Source organism: Lolium perenne, chromosome 2 (genome assembly GCF_019359855.2).
Source record: "Lolium perenne isolate Kyuss_39 chromosome 2, Kyuss_2.0, whole genome shotgun sequence".
NCBI classification, from domain to species: Eukaryota; Viridiplantae; Streptophyta; class Magnoliopsida; order Poales; family Poaceae; genus Lolium; species Lolium perenne.
The window spans coordinates 331349933-331372032 of record NC_067245.2 but is presented as its reverse complement, the minus strand read 5'-3'; positions in this window follow the sequence as shown (position 1 = coordinate 331372032).

The window sequence follows — 22100 nt, the reverse complement described above, 5'->3', positions numbered from 1 at the left end:
AGGATTCGTAAGTGAAAGGTTATGGTTGATGATCCGCGCGTCGTGTTACGATTATTCGGGGAAATCCCGACGGATGAAATCAAATGTTGTGGCACAAGTGTGCAACCTCTGCAGAGTGTAAACCTATTCGAATAGCCGCGTCCACGGTTACGGACGGTTGGAAAGGCCATACAGTTTCCGATGTCATATCTTTGAAAATGATGTTGAAAGGTGATGGTGAAATGACTTGTGGTGGATTGATTTGAAATCACCACTTGAATGGTGGGAATGACACTAATGTTCCCACTTGAGTTAGTTAGCACTGGAGTAAGCTTTTTCTCAAAACTTTGTGAACTAAAACTAGCTTTATGCAAATAAACTAGAGCTTAGCAAACCCTACTAGAATGTCTAGCACTTACATTAGTATTACTTTGCGAGTACTCAACGTACTCACGGCTTTGTCCCTGGCTATTCAAATGGCCAGAGTATGAAGACGACCAAGGAGATGACCAGCAGGACGCCTACGACAACTAAGCGCCTTCCGACGTCAAGCGTTGGCCTGTGGACTAGAGAGTCCTTGTATCTTACGCTTCCGCTATGTTGAACTATGAACTTGTGTTTGTTCGTTGATCAATAGATCAACTATTCGTGTAATATGGATCAGGTGATTCCAATTTGTAAGACTTATGGTTTGTAATGAATGATGACTGTGATACTTAACTATTATGCCTCGCAACAACAATATTCCTGGGATTGCGATGTATGACATAATAGGCATTCGGACTTAAAAATCCGGGTGTTGACAGCTTGGAATAGCCGATTGTCCTCCTTTTCGGCACCATGCCGAACTGGTCTCTCAGGATTGTACTGATCTGATCCGCGGTGCTGGTTGCAGGAGTCGAACTCTGAAGATTCGCCGGAGTGGCATACTTAGCCAGCCATGCTTGCTTTTCCAGCTCTGAGCCAACTGCAGGAGCTGAGCTCTGGAGGTTTGTCGGAGTGGCATACTTAGCTAGCCACGTCTGCTTCTCAAGATCTGTTCCCGAAGTTCCTCCTGTTGTTCCAGAAGTCCCTGCTGTTGCAGTCTAGTTTGTGAGTGCCCGATTCTGCGATGCAGCACGTATGTGCACGTGTATCCGTGAGGGATCTCCTTAGGCGCCTCATGCAAGAACTGGTAGTCGCTAGGGTCACCACCGATCTTGTAGACGATGTATGCCGGTGAATTCGGCACTTCAGGTGCTGCCAACGCGAATGGCAGCGGCGGTCGGGACTGGAGTGGCATCTCTCCCTGGTAAGTCCCTAGAGCTGGTCCTGACGGAGAGTACTGATGCCTCATGATTTCCTGGATCACCCGAAGAGCGACACGCTCCAAAGTGTTCACCAGGCTCTCAGAATGGCGGTGTAGCGAATGAGCTACCATGAAGTTAATCTCCTGACGCAGAGACCTGGTGCGTTCTTCTGACGGGGCGGACAGGTCCACTCCATCGAGCGCACCTTCAGGTGAGAACCCTTTCCACCTGACGCCATGTGAGCGGGTTCTGTGAAAAGAGCCGATGAGGTCGGCTTCGAGAATCGCTTTGACCTCGTCATACTTCTTCTTGAGCTCCTCGGTCAGATCCTCGTATGTGACTGGAGTGCCTTCCGCCATCTCAGATGTAGATGGCGATGCGGTTGATGTCGAAGATTGTCCCACCGGGCGTGCTAGAATGTGTTGCGGTCAGAAACCCACCGGCGAGCAGCGACGGGCCACACAGTAGAGCCGGGAGGCTCCCAGGACTGCGGCTGGCCCTGGTCCCTCCGAGCGACGGCCCGCAAAGACTCGGCACGCACGTCCGATGCTGGTGCAAGGGCGTGCACCTGACCTATACCTGGTCAGGAAGGTGATGGATGTGCCTCGCTTAGTTTCCTGCATGGCATACATGTAAACATTAAATACGAGCCTCGATCGGCTCTCAGGTTGTCCTGTGAATCGGCTCGAAGAGCCGATCCACCCATGATCCGTACGGGGTGTACGAATATATGGTGGTCCAGCTTGATCAGAATAAAGCTAAAACGACCTACTACGATTTAGGGTTTTCACCACATAATCGGAACATCCTACTCGTGATTGAGCCTGGCGGCCACGCACGGTGATCGTAAGCCGACCCTAGACAAGGCCTAAAAACCAACACGAGGTTGATCCCCGGAACATCCTGTCTAGGGCTAGCAAACTACACCCTACGCGCCACTGGATCCTTCAACCCGTTTGTAAGGCCTAACTATGCAGATATTAAACTAATCCTTGAAGAACAAGGAGCAACCATAACGGATCGGATCTACTAAATAATGATCAAGCGGGGTGCCGCCCTTACACCTAAGATAGGTGTAAGGGCGGCTAGACGTCTAAGGGTTGCACGACGATAGCATATGATACGATGAACAATGCTAACCCAAACACATCTAAGATAACTACGTTGCTCGCCATCAAAAAGGCTTCAGTACGAGCAACGCATGAACAACGAATAAACGTGTACTGCCTAGATCGCAAGATGCGATCTAGGCAGCATGATGCTTACCCGGAAGAAACCCTCGAGACAAGGGAGTTGGCGATGCGCCTAGATTGGTTTGTGGTGAACGTGATTGTTGTTTATTTTATAAACCCTAGATACATATTTATAGTCAGTAGACTTTCTAACGTTGGAATAATCCCAACCGGGCACGAGCCAAACTCTATCTAATCGATACGTATCCTACTATATTACAGATACACGGGCAAACTAGCCCAAACTTTGCATATAAGGCCGATTCATGTATTTCTTCCATGTATATTCTTCAAGCCCATCTTGATCGCGGCCCACCTCTGACTCGGTCAAATTCTGGTGATAACAGCTTCCCTCTGCGAAGGGCCATTCTTTAACTTTATGTTGAGTCAGTTTACCTACTCCTTTCTATCTTAGAAGCAAACACTTGTGTCAACTGTGTGCATTGATTTTTACATGTCTACCTATTGCACCTGTTATATTGCTTTATGTTGACAATTATCCGTGAGATATACATGTTGAAGTTGAAAGCAACCGCTGAAACTTATATCTTCCTTTGTGTTGCTTCAAAGTTTTCTACTAAGAATTTATTTATTTATGAGTTAACTTTTATGCAAGTCTTATTGATGCTTGTCTTGAAAGTACTTTCATGAAAAGTCTTTGCTATATGATTCAGTTGTTTAATCATTGTCTTTACCATTGCTTCGAATCAATGCATTCATCTCATATGCTTTACAATAGTATTGATCAAGATTATGATAGCATGTCACTTCAGAAATTATCATTGTTATCGTTTACCTACTCGAGGGCGAGTAGGAACTAAGCTTGGGGATGCTTGATACGTCTCAAACGTATCTATAATTTTTTATGTTCCATGCTACTTTTATGATGATACTCACATGTTTTATGCACACTTTATGTCATTATTATGCATTTTCTGGCACTAACCTATTGACAAGATGCCGAAGAGCCAGTTGCTGTTTTCTACTGTTTTTGGTTTCAGAAATCCTACAAAGGAAATATTCTCGGAATTGAACGAAATCAACGCCCAGGGTCTTATTTTTCCACGAAGCCTCCAGAAGACCGAAGGGGATACGAAGTGGGGCCACGAGGGTCCGTACCCATAGGGCGGCGCGGCCAGCATGGGGCCCGCGCCGGCCTATGGTGTGGGGCCCCCGCGCCTCCTCCAACCCTACCCTTCCGCCTACTTATAGCCTTCGTCGCGAAAGCCCCTGTACCGAGAGCCACAATACGGAAAACCTTCCAGAGACGCCGCCGCCGCCAATCCCATCTCGGAGGATTCAGGAGATCGCCTCCGGCACCCTGCCGGAGAGGGGAATCATCTCCCGGAGGACTCTTCATCACCATGATCGCCTCCGGATTGATGTGTGAGTAGTTCACCCCTGGACTATGGGTCCATAGCAGTAGCTAGATGGTTGTCTTCTCCTCATTGTGCTATCATGTTAGATCTTGTGAGCTGCCTATCATGATCAAGATCATCTATTTGTAATGCTACATGTTGTGTTTGTTGGGATCCGATGAATATGGAATACTATGTCAAGTTGATTATCAATCTATCATATATGTGTTGTTTATGTTCTTGCATGCTCTCCGTTGCTAGTAGAGGCTCTGGCCAAGTTGATACTTGTAACTCCAAGAGGGAGTATTTATGCTCGATAGTGGGTTCATGCCTCCATTGAATCTGGGACAGTGACAGAAAGTTCTAAGGTTGTGGATGTGCTGTTGCCACTAGAGATAAAACATCAATGCTTTGTCTAAGGATATTTGTGTTGATTACATTACGCACCATACTTAATGCAATTGTCTGTTGTTTGCAACTTAATACTGGAAGGGATGCGGATGCTAACCTGAAGGTGGAATTTTTAGGCATAGATGCATGCTGGATAGCGGTCTATGTACTTTGTCGTAATGCCGTGATTAAATCTCATAGTAGTCATCGTGATATGTATGTGCATTGTTATGCCCTCTCTATTTGTCAATTGCCCAACTGTAATTTGTTCACCCAGCATGCTATTTATCTTATGGGAGAGACACCACTAGTGAACTGTGGACCTTGGTCCATTCTTTTACATCTGAAATACAATCTACTGCAAACTCTGTTCTTTACTGTTCTTCGCAAACAAACATCATTTTCCACACCATACGTTTAATCCTTTGTTTACAGCAAGCCAGTGAGATTGACAACCTCACTGTTACGTTGGGGCAAAGTATTGTGATTGTGTTGTGAAGGTTCCACGTTGACGCCGGAATCCCTGGTGTTGCGCCGCACCACACTCCGTCACCAACAACCTTCACGTGTTCCTTCACTCCTACTGGTTCGATAACCTTGGTTTCACACTGAGGGAAAACTCGCTGCTGTACGCATCACACCTTCCTCTTGGGGTTCCCAACGGACGTGTGTCAATCTCCTCCGCCGCCACCCAAGAGGCCAAAAGAGGAACCCTAAAAGAGGAGGCACCTTTTTTTATACTGGCCTTGCGAGGGGGATGGCCTGGTGGATGCCATGGAATATGCCATAGTTGTTGGAAAAAATCCTCCACTCCACCAAAGCATTCTCCACGACCCACCAGCTGGGTCTCACTGAGGTCTGGACCCCTCCAGAGCGCTAATCTTGATGTTTTTGAACTCCTCTGCTCCAGCCTTCTAGAAGCTTGTACAGTCTCCACCATGGCTTCTCTCTGAACTTGGACGTGCAGAGGAGCAGGTATCTGAACTTCATCATTCAGTGTTCTGGTGGTAACTGACGAAGCTGTTGGACGATCTCCTCCAAGAACCTGGTATGATAACTGAACGGAATCAAGCCATTTATCGACTGAACCTCTAATTTGTTGAACCCTTGAGCACTATGCACTGGCTGCCAGATCCTTGGAGGGCTGCAGTGAGCTGCTTCCTGAGCCAACTCGAAGGTTGTTCGTGGCTTCCGCGGCCTCCCTGTCTTCGTCTTCCTCGGACCGCAGGGTCTGCTCCCCTCCGCAGATGAATCCTCGCAGCCCATCATCTCCTTGCATTCCTCCTCCGAGGAGCTGGACATCGCCAGAAGCTTGGAGAGCTTGACGAATCTCCTCGGACCAGGCTTCACCTCCTGCGCCTCCGCGCGAGGCTCCACCACAATCCGAGGCCCTAGCTCGCCAGGGTGTGTTGATGATGATGGAGCCGATGTGAAGCTCGACCTCTGCCGGAGTTGGAGGAGCGGTTGGGCCTGTCCTCTCGGCGAACGCAGCCCAAACCTTCCCCAATCGCCAACGCCAACCTCGATGAATCCTGGTGCTTCCTCGAGCACCACCCCCTCATGTTCCTCCTTCGGGCTCCACCTCCGAGTACATCTCCTCTCCCTGCGCCTCCTCTCTGCCATCCGCCGCCACAGACGCCAGAGTAAACCTCCTCCGAATCGCCGCGGATCTAGGCGGATTGAGCTTGGTGGCGAAGGTATGAGCGGTGGAAGCAGTGAAGTGAGTGGGGAACAGAGGATGAAGTGGGAATCTGTACTTCACCCGTCGCACCGCGTGGGGCTCCCACTCTGGCCGCCATGGCCCGCCATGGTAGGAGATCGAGGAGGCCCCGCCATGAACAGGACGCTCGGTCGGAGCGGATCCCGTATGCGGTCCGGTTCCACCATGGAACAGGGCATGGTGCTCCACCTCGTCTCCCTTCGCCTGGGAGAAGAGCGAGACATGGCGGCGCGACACCACCGGAGGATTCACGGCGGTGGGATCCCATTCCCCCGCTCTCCGGCCGCGACCTGCGCCTCCAGGTAGCGGGTAGCGGATCTGCCTCGGTAGATCTCGGGGAAGTGGGGGACGCCACCCGATAGGCTCGCACATCGCATCTCGCTCCTCCGGTGAAGCTTGCATGAGGTAGAGCAGGTAGTAATGACGGACCAGCTTGTCGTGGAGAACTAGCTCCAGCGCGCTCTCCCTCTGAGAGCCCTCTCGAGATGGCTCGGAACCTCGAGAGGTCGAGCCCCTGCACGATCTGTTCGGAGAAGACATCCGCACCCTCGGCCGCGCTTTGGAGGTCCTGGGGAACGGCGGCTGCGGCGGAGGCGCGGTGAATCGCCGCCGGCGAGAGACGCATGCAGAGCGCTCAGGCGAGAGACTGAGTTCTGTATCTCTTTGATTCCCTTTAACCTTGTTTGATTCGGCGATTCCCGGCCAACAATGCTTTATACTAGCAGGTTTGGATCCAGCTGCGCGAGAGGAGAGTGACAGATACTGAACACTTTTTCCAATCTTCATTTCCTTTGTTGCAAAAAGAAGCTAAAGGAATGAAACTTTTTTATTATTTTTTCTCGGGCGTATCTAGTGCTCAGCTACGTATATTATCCTTTTAGTTAGCCGACAGCTGGAATAGGCATATCCATATATGTATCGTATATTTACCTGATCATGGGAAGATTTTTGTATAGCTAGGATCAGATGCTAGGTTAGCGTTTGGTAAATGTCCACCGGCTGCTAATGTAAAGATGCATTGTTTGCACTTGACACCACATAGAATCAATCCACACCCTGCATACTAACAAAAATATTATCAATATGATCTTATCAGGTTGATAGTCTAATATGTCTATCGCGCAAGGGTGTGTATATGGGAGGGGGAAATCAATCGATGGATCATATATTTTATCTAACCATGTGAGGAGTTTTGTATATAATAGGATTACGGGCGTGTTGGATAACCCTCCTGCTCCCATATTCTCGGAATCTTCCGCGGAGCAGCGCCAAATAGGTAAAAAACCCGGAAATCGATCCAAGATTACCTCATCGATAAACTCTGACTGTGCGGAAGGGGAGAGGGAAAAGGACCAACCCCAAATGAAGGCGCTCATCTATAACTTGCGTGGGTTCGGCAGTGGGGGCCAGCGCACATAACTGAAAGACTACAGGAAGCAAACATCGCCTAGATGACATTGGTCTCCAGGAGACCATCCGACAAGATTACTCGGCAGCTGAGCTTCGTAGCCTCGAGTGACATAGGTATACCCTACGGGTACCCATTATCAGTATACATGGTTTGGCTCGATCCAATATGGAGAAGGCCCAATAAGGCAACCCGAAGAAGTAGTCGACTAGGACTCTTGTAAAACTCTAGGCTGGTTGCATATATAAAGCTAGCCAGGGCACCCGAAATACGTAGGTCAACAGATAGACAACATAGCTCCGCTTATGGCGGCACCCTGTAAACATACATATGATCATATAGTGAATTGCTAGCAGCACGTAGGGATCCTCCACCGAGGGGACCCGAAGCTGGGTACGTCGTGTGCCTAATCTCGCTCCCGGAATCTCCATCGTCGCTCTCTCCCGAAACCCAAGTCTACAATACGTAGGCATTGGTGAGGTGATCCCTCATCAATTGGCGCCATCTGTGGGAATCGCGGCGGTTGGATTTCGTTATCCGGACGGGACCAATCACCGAGTTCGTCATCAACATCTACTCCAATCTACCGCACAGGCGCATGTCTTCCAAATCGATCGGAAGTCTCAAAAGGTTCGTGTCGATGGTTGCTGAGTTGCTGTTTCCATGAAATCAAACCGTGGCGTGTTCGATCTGAACAATACCGTACACGCTCAATGGACCAAGTCAGATTTTTTTTTCAGGCCGTGCGCTCATGAGGATCATCGGGGCAACGTGGTCAAGTTGCAGATTGATTGCTCCGATTGACCTTCACGCATCTTCATATATCTCTCAATCAATTATTTTATTACAATCTAACCTGTGCGTACATGTTGCATGTACATGGTATTTGGAGCACAATCGGAAATATTGGAACAGCTTGTCTCGCACGTTGGCGGCGGCCGGGCGATCACAGTCACGCGCAATGAATTGTTCAACTGCATTCTCACATTGACTACTTCTGGTTATACGTCATCAACAAACTCGCTGCGTTTGGAGGATCTGCTGTCGCAAATTCGCCATCCGACACAAAAATAATCAGGTGCTATATTTCTAATTAAACTACTATGTGCGAAATTTATTTGGCCAAATATTTTTCGGCTAGTACTATTTGCGCGCAACTTTTTTGCGCCATAACTGCAGATCGGGAGTAAGCTTCGACTACTTTGCTGTGTCGACCCCAGTCGTCACCGTGCGCTCGCCACGCTCGAGAGCTCGTCTGTCGTGGACTCGACATTGCGAATTCAATACACTCAGATGCTCACCGTGGCGGATCCGTTATATCTGCCGCGTCTTCTTTATCGACTACTTCAGACTAGGCACCGCACAACTACAACTAATTGTGTCCGCCGCACGACATGCTTACATGTCGGCTCCGCCGCAGCCGATAAAAAAGCTAAGTGTTCTTCTTCTAATAGTTAACTATTATTTACTTTCGCCACACCCGAATACTCGGGGCTGCACCATTACATCATTAGAGCAAATTCACCCAACACTGGGGGTTGTGCCATTACTTCGTCATCACAAATATACTCGGTTACTTGGTGGATTTCTTTTCTTCGGCTTAGTGGAATTATCTTCTCCGGCGCAGTGGAATTATTTTCTTCGGCTTAGTGGATTTATTTTCGAGTGCAGGGACAGTTTGTGTGGAGTGCTTTGATGGAGACTCCTGCTAGGCTTCTAGGAGGAGTGCTTTGAGGTAGGAGGTTGGAAGAAGGGGACTTTCATCCTTAGCGCCACGGTGTTCTAGCGGAAGAACCGGATAAAATGGTGCTTTTTTTGCTCGTCTACGACCCTAAGGATCATAGCAGGTCGGAGGAGTTCTTGGTCGAGCTAGAACCGGAGGTTCTAGATTCTCCATACCCGGTGGTGGTAGGGGTTTTTTTAACCTTATCACAGCAGCCGAGGATAAGAACAACGACAGCATTTATTGGCCTAGGGTGCGCCGATTTAACGATGCCATTGCCTCTATGGCATTATGGGAGCTACATCGTGTTGGGGCCATATTTACCTGGACCAAGCGTCAATTGGATCCCGTCAGATGCGCCCTGGATAGGATGCTTGTGTCACCAGCCTGGGAGGCCACTTTTCCTCTTTGCTCCTTAACGACAATTATGAGGATCGGCTTCGACGACACCCCTTGCTTCTAGATAGTAGGGAGGAGGCACCTTGCCAGCAACCACAATTCTTTTTCTAGATGTGGTGGTTTGGGGTTCGAGGGTATGAGGATTTGATGATGGGTAAGCTGGGGACTTCCTGTCGGAGTGTGGCACTGCCCCGTGCAGCATTGACATCTCGCAACAAGTGGCGCACAATTCGAGGCAGTTCCTAAAAGGCTGGGGGCCAACCTGGGCGCATGTTCAAGGAAAACTTCCTTGCTCAGGTGCAAGACATGGACCATAGGGTGGACTCATCAGGGCTAGATGAGGACGATTGGGCCTTGCGATATTACATAGAAGACCAGCTCATCTCTCTTGACAAACTAGAAGAGGAATATTGGTGGCAACAGAGCATGGTGCAATGGATGCTCAAGGGAGACTCTTGCACGACATATTTCCACGCGATAGCCATCGGGAGGTAGAGTAAATGCGCAATTTCTCACCTGATCACCAATCATGGGGAGATTGAGGATCAACAGGACCTTATGATGCATGTGTATGAGTTTTATATCAACCTCACGGGTCGCAGGGAGAAGATAGGGTCTTTTCCCTTGCTCCAAACCTTTGGGATGAGGACAAGGGGGTCTCTGCGAAGGAGAACCTTGATTTGGAGCTCACTTTTACTCCGGATGAACTAGATGAGGTCCTCCTGAGCATGAAGACTGACTCTTCCCTAGGCCCAGAATTTCGGTGTTATCTCCTTGATCCCCAAGGAGAAGGGGCCCGACACAATTAAACATTTTAGGCCTATTTCCCTTATAAATTTTATCTTTAAATTTGTTGCCAATGCGTATGCTATTCGCCTCACCCTGTTAGCACATAGAATCATACGCCGTAGCCAAATGACTTTCATCCGAGGAAGATGCCTCCACGAGGGGGTGCTGGCTCTTCAGGAGATCACCCATGAGTTGCGAGTTAAGAGGCTTGGGGGCCTCTTACTCAAGCTCTACTTTGAGAAAGCGTACAACTGGGTGTTCCTGCATGAGGTGCTACACCGCAAGGGATTTTCAGGCATGATGGTCCATCGCTTGATGCAGTTGGTCATGGGTGGTCAAACAGCGGTTAACATCAACGAAGAGATAGGGTCCTTCTTCCGTGACATCCGGGGAGCGTGTCAGAGTGACCCACTTTCCCCCATCCTCTTTGATTTTCTGGTCGACATGCTGGCTAGAGCCAACGTGGTGGGACACATCATCAAAGGGGTGCTGTCGCATCTCATCCTTGGGGGGGGGGGGGGGGGTGACAAGGGATTAACTTGTCAATGCCTAAGGATTGTAGACTTGGATTTTCGTAGAAAGTAGAGGGCAAGTAGATCTCGAAGGTTCAGCCAAAAAATATGCTCGACTATGAAAAACTAGGGTTTGTATTCACAATGATTTCGATCCTTTCTTTCTCCCTCGGTCGTAAAATCAATCCATAAATTCTTCGGATTTCCATAATACTTTGCTCAAGGTATTTATATCTTGCACAGGGATAATGGTAGATGGGGCTGGTTCATCTGACGGACCAGGTACCAGTTAACTGCTCTTGTGGCAAACCTGCAAAAACATACTTCAAGGTCAAGCCCCTGGACTCGACCTCGGGATACTGGCGTAATTCGACATGCGCCGCTTAAGGTCTTACCATGAGCCGAATTCCAGTTATATTTTATCGAGTAACGCGTCCGCTAGGATTTTTCTTCGTGTCTGTTGATACGGATAAAGTAGTAGAGTGCATTCGGGTGCGATACCACGCCACACAGGACGGATCCTGGGGACTTACCTTCGTAAAATATTACGGCATCCAGAGTTTTCACCGTGGCGAACGCGCTCTGGAAATATATTGTTGAGTGCCTTTGTTAGCTGCTGGATTTGCTAATTTCTTTGAGTTGCTTAATGATAATATCTTGATCTCCCGATGGGAGTACATGACGAGTTATATGTAACTCGAAGATGTACGATGATAATTCCTTGCCTTATATTTTGTCTTGTCATCCTTTTGTTTCTTCTCCTTCTCATATTTCATCGGGTGCACGACCAGCGCTCCCGATGGGAGTAGCCCCCGAGGCTACAACCGAGTGCTTGCACTTGGTTGTAGGCTCAACTTCTATTATCCATCCACTCTATATTTTTAAGTCAAACTTGCTGCTCCCTTTCTTTCTTTATTTTATCGGGTGTGCGACCAGCGCTCCCGATGGGAGTAGCCCACGAGGCTACAGTCAAGTGTTTGCACTTGGCTGTAGGCTCAGATTTTGCTATTTTGACCAACTCTATATTTTTGTCTTTCAATTTGTCCTCTTATCAGAAGTATAAACAATACTTCTGATAAGAGTAGCCCCCGAGCATATGAACAGATACTTGCATCTGATCATAGGCTCCCGAAATTTTTCTGTTTGAAGACTCAAAATTTTATTGTCACTATCTTTAATGAAACCACTCGAAGTTTTCTTGAATGATGTCACTGCTGACGATAGCCACGATTACCTCCTTGGGAAGCTAGCCACGGCTCCTGTCACCTCACTGGGTTGTGGGTCCAAAATTCTGCGTCATCGACACGTTGACAAGGTATTAACTTGTCAATGCCTACAGATTGTAGACTAGGGTTTCGTTGGATGTAGAGGGCAAGTAGATCTCGAAGGTTTCAGCCAAAAAGTGCTCGACGAATATGAAATTAGGGTTGTGTTGACAGTAAATTCGATGCTTTCTTTGTCCCTCGACTCCCCCTTTGTTATCACCAGAATTTGACCAAGTCAGAGGTGGGCCACGATCAAGATGGGCTTGAAGATTATATACGGAGAAAATATGTAGATCGGCCTTATATGCAAAGTTGGGCTAGATTGCCCATATATCTGTAATGTAATAGATCGTATCTTAGATAGAATTTTACCCGTGCACGGTTAGGTGCACGCCTAAATTAGAAAGTCCCCTGGACTATAAATATGTATCTAGGGTTTATGGAATAAACAACAACCAACGTTCAACCAACAAATCAATCTCGGCGCATCGCCAACTCCTTCGTCTCGAGGGTTTCTACCGGTAAGCAACATGCTGCCTAGATCGCATCTTGCGATCTAGGCAGCACAAGCTCCACTTTGTTCATGCGTTGCTCGTACTGAAGCCTTGTTGATGGCGAGCAGCGTAGTTATCATAGATGTGTTAGGGTTAGCATAGTTCTTCGCGTAACATGCTATCGTAGTGCAACCCTTGCATGTCTAGCCGCCCTCACACCTATCTTAGGTGTGGGGGCGGCACCCCGCTTGATCATTATTTAGTAGATCTGATCCGTTACGATTGCTCCTTGTTCTACAAGGATTAGTTTAATATCTGCAATAGTTAGGCCTTACAAAGGGGTGGAGGATCCAGCGGCACGTAGGGTGTCGTTCGCTGGCCCTAAACAGGATGTTCCGGGGATCAACCTTGTGTTGGTTTTTAGGCCTTGTTTAGGATCGGCTTACGATCACCGTGCGTGGCCGCGAGGCCCAACCGTGAGTAGGATGATCCGATTATGCGGTGAAAACCCTAAATCGTCGTAGATTTCATTAGCTTTATCTTGATCAAGCAGGACCACCATATATTCGTGCACCTCGTACGAATCATGGGTGGATCGGCTCCCTGAGCCGATTCACAGGATAACCTAAGAGCCGATCGAGGCTCGTATTTAATGTTTACGTGTATGCCATGCAGGAAACTAAGCGAGGCATCTCCATCACCTTCCTGACCAGGTATAGGTCAGGTGGCACGCCCTTGCATCAGCATCGGACGTGTGACCAGAACGCTTTGCGGGCCGTCGCTCGGAGGGACCTCAGCCAGCCGCAGCTCTAGGTTGTTCCCGGCTCTACGGTGTTGCCCGTCGCTGCCCGCCGGTGGGTTTCTGACGACAACACATTCTGGCACGCCCGGTGGGACAACAAGCGCATCGACGTGACGAAGGCCGTGTAGTAATAACATTGGGGTTGACCCCCGAAGATCTATGTAAGGATATTACAAAGCCTTCAGGGAGCGCTTCGATCCAGCGAATCGGCTAAAATTATCCTCACCACACGGTCGGCTTGGGTTCAACGGTGATCTAATGAACGGCGGCCACTTCGGCTACACGAATCCCAACGGAGCCGACGTGCAAATACAGTGCCTTGGCATGATACAGAGCCGATATCTGCAGTCACCTGACAGATTCGGCTCGGGGGAGGCACATGATCAGCAGCAGACAGACGCATGGGCAAGGAATGTCAGGAGCCGATGGAAAATCGGCCAATAAAAAAAAACACTTTGCAAGTACAGGAGCCGACGGAAAATCGGCCAAGAAAAAAAAAACACTTTGCAAGTACAGATGTAGCAAGTACAGAAAGATCCAGTCCAGCGAAACATCATCTGTCTCTGAAGGCCCTACTGAAGAAATACGCCGAGGGCGAGAAGGGCGTCAACACGGATGCGATCCGCCTCAGCGATCTCAGCCTCGTCATCCTCGTCCTTACCCGTCACCAGCTGATTGCTCGAGTGCAATTTCAGCCAGATCGGTCTTCAGATCGGCTGTGAGGCCTTTTGCTTCGTCTTGAGAACGGACAATAAGGGCTTCCTTGTCTTGGATGAGCTGTTTGGTCACCCTTACCCTCTCTTCAAGACTCTCCAGCTCCTTGCGCAGGGTCTCGAGTTCGGCGCGATTGGCAGAAGTGTCCGTCTTGGCGTCCAGAGCAGCCTTCTTCTCATTGAGCCGTCGACACTTTTCGGCAATATCGGCTCTCAGCGAAAGCTGGGAGCGGCGAAGAGTAATCCTTTGTCGAGCCGATTGCACCCTGGACTTAAAGACCGACAGGGTAACAGCGGGCCAGAGCTTCACTTGCAGTGTCATAGGGAGATGGGGCTGGATGTCCTCGAGGATGCCTTTGGCTTCCTCGGAATTTTCAATCAGAGTCTCAGTTGAGGCAGAAAGCAAGTCTTTGAGACGCTGGAGCGGACCATGGACCGTACTAGGACTCGGCTCTCCGCTTGCCTTGGGAGGAGTGGGTTTGATGGATTCTGGATCGAACGTCAGCAAGCTCGAGAGATCACAACCCTGATAGGGCAAATGAAGTGAGTTAGCATGCAATGAAGAAATTGATGGAGCCAAGGAGGAGGGGCATACCCCTCCCATTGTAGGAGGAACAGCCGATGTCGTGACGATCGGCTTTTCTGTGGACTGAGATGGGTCAGCCACTTGGGCAGCCGCGATCGCCGAGGTGGCTAGGTCCAGGGTGGCGGACGGCATCGGTATCTCCTCAACGTCTCCGCTAGAAGTTTCTTCGGCCTGCAAGAGGAGGTGATTAGCCGATCCACCCATGACGACGGGAAAGCATGAAGTATGACCGGGGAGATGATTACGTTTGAGACCTCCTGGCTTGATGGAGAGGCTCGTGGGTTCTTACGAGCCCTTTTGACGCAGCGGCGCTTCATGCGTGACCCCGATCTGGTCGGGGCCTGGGGAGCAGGAGGTTCAGTGATCGACCTTTTCTTGGAAGCCGGCGCTGGTGAAGCCGTCTGGCTCTGGGTGGTGGACCTCTCAGAATTGCCCGAGCTCGAGTCCCCCTGACTGGATTCTTCGGCCCTGCTAGAGGTTTTTTCGGTGGAAGTCTGTAGAAAAGGAATACGAGCGTATTGAAAAAAGTCTTTGAAGGTGGATAAATATGGACGGGGTCTGAGCCAACTTACACGTGGGCTTTCTTGGGCAGGAGCCTTACGCTTCAGGGTTTTCCTGGCAGCCACCTTCCTCACTGCCGTCCTCGCCTGAATCGAGGCTCGGGGGCAAGCGGCCCCGAAGATGCTTTACTCTTGGGAGCCGATTTCGGTGAAATCGGCTGACTCGCATTATGACTTTCTTCGGGGGTGGCGAACTGCGCGAGAAGAGAACCACTGGTGCCGGAGGAAGGAATACGAAAGGGGAACCGTCGGCTTGTGTGGGAGCCGGACCATCTTGTTGCTGCCAGGAGAAAGAGTCAGGTCACAGACGATCACCATGGTGCGGTTACAAGAAATGCTTAAGTGATGGTACCTGGTCTGCAGGGATGTCATATTCGGCGTCAAGCTCTCTCAGCAGCGGTCCTAGAGCCCTCCTGAAGACGTGGGTCTTCCACATAGACCACCAATTTTCAAAACCATCGGTAGTGAAGGAGAAACGGAGGTTGTGGGGAATTGGGATGGCCAAAGCATCAAAGAAGGTATAACACCTTTGGGCAGTAAGGATGTCAGGCAGTTCAGCTCTACTTGCTGTCAGGTGGTGTAAGAAGAAGTGTGGAGGCACCTGTCCGAGACCAAGCTGTCGGGCTGCTACTACTGGTTGATAACACTCATAACCGGGCTTGATGATCCGGTTCGAGGTACTCATGCCAACAGGGAGGAAGCAAGGACGAATCATGAGGGAGTACAAATGCTGTGTGCTGGCGTCATCGGCAAAGTCATCCAATCGGAAAGAGACTGGGTTTTCAAAATTTGCCGATTCAGTATAAGGGTGGAACAGGGGGTTGTCCAAACCTTGGAAGAAAATCTTAAACCACCCTGCTACTTCCTTGGGGATCAGCCTGCTGCCCGGGAGACCATACAGGGCTTGGTCGTAGCTGGTGCATCGAATTTCCTTTCCATTTACATCCGGAAAGGTGCAGGTGGTCAGCGATGGGAAGTCTGGGATTTGGTTTTGGAAGTATAGTTGGGCCCACAACTGAATGAACCACCAGGGGCCGCCAGTTTTAACTATCTTTCGAGAGAATAGTTTGACAGACATCAGTTGAAGGGATCGATAAATCTCTCCAAGAAATAGTTTGCCTAGGCCGAGTTGGGTGCCTTTAGCAAGTTCATAGGCCAGGGAGAGGTAATTCTTGGTGGGAGCAAGTGATGGGCCGCAGAATATGAAGTGCTCCAGCCAGAAATTCAGGAAGGCTGTGTGCTCCCTCTCTGTCACGGGGCCTTTGGTTTTCATATAACGATTGAGATAGGCGCCCCAGCTGGTACACTCTTTTTTAGAGGAAAGAGTGAAAGGGGCTTTTGGCAGTTTGAATGCAGAAGGACTGGGGGATGCAATGTCTAGCCCTGTGATCATGGCCACATCCAGCAGGGTCGGTGTCATAGGGCCATGACCAAACATGAAGCAGTTCAATGCATCAGACCAGAAGTAGCCGATGGTTTTCAGGATGTTCTCATTCTTCTCAAGAGGAGATAATGATAATGACAGGGCATCGGCTATCCCTATGGTTTCCCAAGTGACATAGTGGGTTTTTGATACTCTATTGTACCATGCCACCCAACCCTCAGGAGGATTAGGCCAGGCTCGCAAGCAGTCGGCCCAGGAAGTCAGATCTAGGTTCTGGCTCACAAAGGGGATTCTGTTAGCTTCGCACGAAATTAACAGGGCAGGACTCTCAGAAGAACGAGGACCGAGGCACATCGAATTTGCGAGAGAAGGATGTGGCAGAAGAATGTCTGAAACCTAAATTAGTAGCGGAGCGAGACATTAATTCAGGTGTTTGCCATTAATCCCATGTCAAGTCGAACGGCGAGAGGAGGTTGAGGATTACCTTCAGTCCGGAAGCCGTGGTATCGGTATTGGATGATTCCGCCATGGGATGCGTTGAAGGAGCTGGGGGCGGCGCGGTCAAGATCTGTGTAGGTGGTTGTGGGTTGGAACTGCTCAGGCGGCGATTTGGGGATCTGAGTTTGCCTTTTCAGATGGAGGTCGCAGGTTACCGTTTGGAGGGCGGCTAGGTCGACGTTACTCGTGTTTTTATGATAGAGACCGATGCGGTGCCATCGGCTCTTTTTGGGGATTGTGTGACTTTGACTATCGGCAAAACAATTGACTGGAAATGCTTCTTCATTAACAAAGGAGGGTTTTTACAATGAAGAGCCGATTGCTCAAAGAGGAACAAAAGAAGAGCCGATTGCTCGCATACTACTGATGCTATGTCACTAATCCTCGCTGCCCTCGTCGTCGGCATCGTAGCTGTCACCGGCGCTGCTTCCGGAGAACTCCTCGTCACTGCTGCTCCAGCCCTCGACCGGAGCTTCTTCCTCTGCGTCGTCATCGTCATCTTCACTATCTGCCCAAACACGGAGGCGCTTCGCTGGCGGGTATCCAGTGGAGGAGGAGGAATCATCCTCCTCCTTTTCTTCCTCCGCATCCTCGTCTTCCTCTTCCTTATCATGGGAAGTGGGATTCCTCCAGGAGGAGAGGTCATCCTCGTTTTCGCTCTCCAGTTCCCCTTCAACGAGGAGGTGGAGGTCGCCCTCCTCATCGGTCAGGGGCATGTCGCCGTCTGACATGAGATCGAAGTCCCACTCGGGCTCCGACATTGGCTCGCTTGGGGAAGAAGATTGGAAAGAAAGGCCGGAGGAGACGGAGGGAGAAGAAGACATTGCTACAGGGAAAGAGGGTTTTTTAGTGCCGATAGCGAGAACAGAGGAAGGGGATGAAGGAGGCTAGTCAATCGGCACAGTTTAATAAGGAGGAGCCTAATGGGGGATTTAAAGCCATTGCGGTTTCCAAGGAAATGGTGCTACAGTTATCAAGTTTTGCAAGAAGTTGAGGAGACAAGACATCATGATAAAGGATACTGCAACGGTTCTGCCATGACATGACCCGACGAAGAAAAAACGGAGTGATTTTGGAATTGATAATTCCAAAACCAGGGGGGCATGTGTTATCACCAGAATTTGACCAAGTCAGAGGTGGGCCACGATCAAGATGGGCTTGAAGATTATATACGGAGAAAATATGTAGATCGGCCTTATATGCAAAGTTGGGCTAGATTGCCCATATATCTGTAATGTAATAGATCGTATCTTAGATAGAATTTTACCCGTGCACGGTTAGGTGCACGCCTAAATTAGAAAGTCCCCTGGACTATAAATATGTATCTAGGGTTTATGGAATAAACAACAACCAACGTTCAACCAACAAATCAATCTCGGCGCATCGCCAACTCCTTCATCTCGAGGGTTTCTACCGGTAAGCAACATGCTGCCTAGATCGCATCTTGCGATCTAGGCAGCACAAGCTCCACGTTGTTCATGCGTTGCTCGTACTGAAGCCTTGTTGGTGGCGAGCAGCGTAGTTATCATAGATGTGTTAGGGTTAGCATAGTTCTTCGCGTAACATGCTATCGTAGTGCAACCCTTGCATGTCTAGCCGCCCTCACACCTATCTTAGGTGTGGGGGCGGCACCCCGCTTGATCATTATTTAGTAGATCTGATCCGTTACGATTGCTCCTTGTTCTACAAGGATTAGTTTAATATCTGCAATAGTTAGGCCTTACAAAGGGGTGGAGGATCCAGCGGCACGTAGGGTGTCGTTCGCTGGCCCTAAACAGGATGTTCCGGGGATCAACCTTGTGTTGGTTTTTAGGCCTTGTTTAGGATCGGCTTACGATCACCGTGCGTGGCCGCGAGGCCCAACCGTGAGTAGGATGATCCGATTATGCGGTGAAAACCCTAAATCGTCGTAGATTTCATTAGCTTTATCTTGATCAAGCAGGACCACCATATATTCGTGCACCTCGTACGAATCATGGGTGGATCGGCTCCCTGAGCCGATTCACAGGATAACCTGAGAGCCGATCGAGGCTCGTATTTAATGTTTACGTGTATGCCATGCAGGAAACTAAGTGAGGCATCTCCATCACCTTCCTGACCAGGTATAGGTCAGGTGGCACGCCCTTGCATCAGCATCGGATGTGTGACCAGAACGCTTTGCGGGCCGTCGCTCGGAGGGACCTCAGCCAGCCGCAGCTCTAGGTTGTTCCCGGCTCTACGGTGTTGCCCGTCGCTGCCCGCCGGTGGGTTTCTGACGACAACACCCTTATATAGGAGGCGGAGCCGAGGGTTTCGTAATACACAAGTTTACAGAGTCCGGGAGGGTTTCTGACCCGTCCCGCAAGATTACAAGTATTGTTTCCTAATACAACTCTAGCTTTCCTTAATAATAATTTGGGCTTCTGATTCTTCTTATCCTTCGGGTCGTGGGCCTTCAGTAAACGCCAGGTACCATCTTCGGCAGGCCCATTGGGGATGCCTATGTCAGTAGCCCCCGAGATTTTGCTTGAATCGCAGAGTCAGGGAAAATCTCCAATTTTTAATCATTCAATACATCTGCCAAATTCATCACATATCTTTAGATACGCAATTCTATATTGTACAGGGATAATGGTAGTTGGGGCTAGTTCATCTGACGGATCAGGTACTAGTTAACTGCTCTAGTGGCAATCCGCAAAAACCTACTTCAAGATCACGTCCCTAGACATGATCTCGGGATACTGGTGTAAACTTCGACAGGCGCCGCTTAAGATCTTACCATTCTGTCGAGTCCCAGTCATATTTTATCGGGTACCTAACGCGTCCGTTAGGATTTTTCTTCGTATCTGTTGATACGGAAAAAAGTAGCAAACCGACGTCAGAGACGACGCTACGCCGCGCAGAATGGATCTGGGGTCTTACCTTCGCAATGTTTTGCGGCATTCAGAGATTATTCGCTACTTTAGCGTCCTGAGAATATATTGTCGAGTGCTTTTTCGGCTATTGGAATAGCACATTTTATCGAGTCAATGTATGACTTATTTTGCCTTCCCGATGGGAGTATATGTAGAGTTATTTGTATAACTCGAAATATGCTCACTTCTTTTTTTTTTTTTATAATTTCATCGGGCACGCGAACAGCGTTCCCGATGGGAGTAGCCCCCGAGGCTACAGCCAAGGACTTGCGCTTGGTTGTAGGCTCAACACTTTATTGCCTCATGTCAATGTATTTTCATTCTTTCTCGAACTTTTTATATTTATCGGGTGCGCGACCAGCGCTCCCGATGGGAGTAGCCCCCGAGGCTATGAGCAAATGCTTGCATTTGGTCATAGGCTCTCGACATTTCTATTTTGTCATACTCGAATTTTTCTTTTTTCCAAAGTAGCCCCCGAGCATTTGGGCAAAAACTTGTATTTGTTCAAAGGCTCTCAAAATAATCAATAATCTCCTGCTGTCACCATTCTTACGAAGCTTCGTAGTCGAGATTTTCGCTTGTCAAGGTGACATCATTGCTGACGATAGCCACGATCACTGTATCGGGAAAACGCGAGAACTTCTCTCCCTCTGTCTCCTGGGCCCAAATTTCGTATCGTGTTGACACGTCCTGCAAGTGGGGGACACACGTCCTCCGCTTTTCCTGGAGCACGTACTGTAGCTCCTGTGCTTTCTCGTCTGTATGAAATTACTTTTTACCCCTTGTCCACGTGTACACCATCTGTCCCGCAATCTCTCAATCCAAAGGCGCGTCGATTCACCGCACCTCTATATAAAGGTATCGTCTTCCTTCTCTAGTCCTTTCGCTTGCGCCGCACCTCTGCTTCTCCTCTGCGAAATCCTCCATTGCTCCCATTGCTTCAAGCGCTCAACCACACTCACACCCTTCGCCGCCAAGCTCATTGATGCCGCCTTGCATCCGTTTGACTAGGCATAGCACTCCAGAGTCGAAGATGGCGACGGCGGATCTGGGAAGCGCCGAGTGGGAGAGATCCAAGATCTCTGCCCAAGACATCAACCTGCTGAAGAAGATGGGGTTCAGCAAGAAGGAGAACTCGCTCCGCTTCCCCAAGGAGGAGAGCTATCCAAGGCCTCCAATCGATTATCGGGTCAGTTTCGTTGACCACCTCATCCGAGGTCTTTCTCCCCCAATCCACGAGTTTCTTCGGGGTCTTTTGTTTGTCTATGGGCTTCAACTACATCAGTTGACGCCCAATTCCATCCTCCACGTGTCGATTTTTATCACATTGTGTGAGTGCTTCCTCGGGGTCCAACCTAATTGGGCTCTGTGGAAGCGTATCTTCTGCCTCCGCCGTAATGGCTCCCACAACGTCGCCTACAACATTGGCGGCGTTGTTATCTGTGTTCGTTTTGACGTTGAATATTTCGACGTCAAATTCCCCGACTCCGTCCAAGGTTGGCGGAAGAAGTGGTTGTATATCCATGAAGAAAGCTCCAATCCAGTGGAGGACAACATTGCCCCTTTTGACGGAGAAGCTAAAATCCTTCGCCGCCGTTCCTGGGATGCTGAAGCTACCGAAGCTGAGAAGTTGGCGACAGAAGCGCTGATGACTCGCATCCACGAGCTACAGAACACCCGCGGCAAGGAACTTTCGGGTATTGAGATTACTGCCTATTTCCTTAGGATTAGAGTGCAGCCTCTCCAGGCTCGCAAAAATCCCCTCTGGAAGTATGCTGGCGAAAAAGATGTCGACAGACTCTCAAAGACCTTCCTTTGAAAGATTTTGAAAAGCTTATCCGCAAAATCTCATCACTCAACAAGAAGGATCCAATTCCATCCTCTTGCCGCATTGCGCCATATAGTGGCGCCAATCCCCTTCCCGAGGTATTTTTTCCTTTTAGTTGCTATATTGTCTCCTCGAGTTTTATTATTTGTCGACTACTGTCTTGCTAGCTTTTTTGCATAACTTCCCCTTTTTTTATCGACACTCTTTCTTTTTCTCAGAACCACCCCATTCTCACTTCTCTTCCTCCTCTTCCTGAGGGTGGAGAAGTTGAAGACCG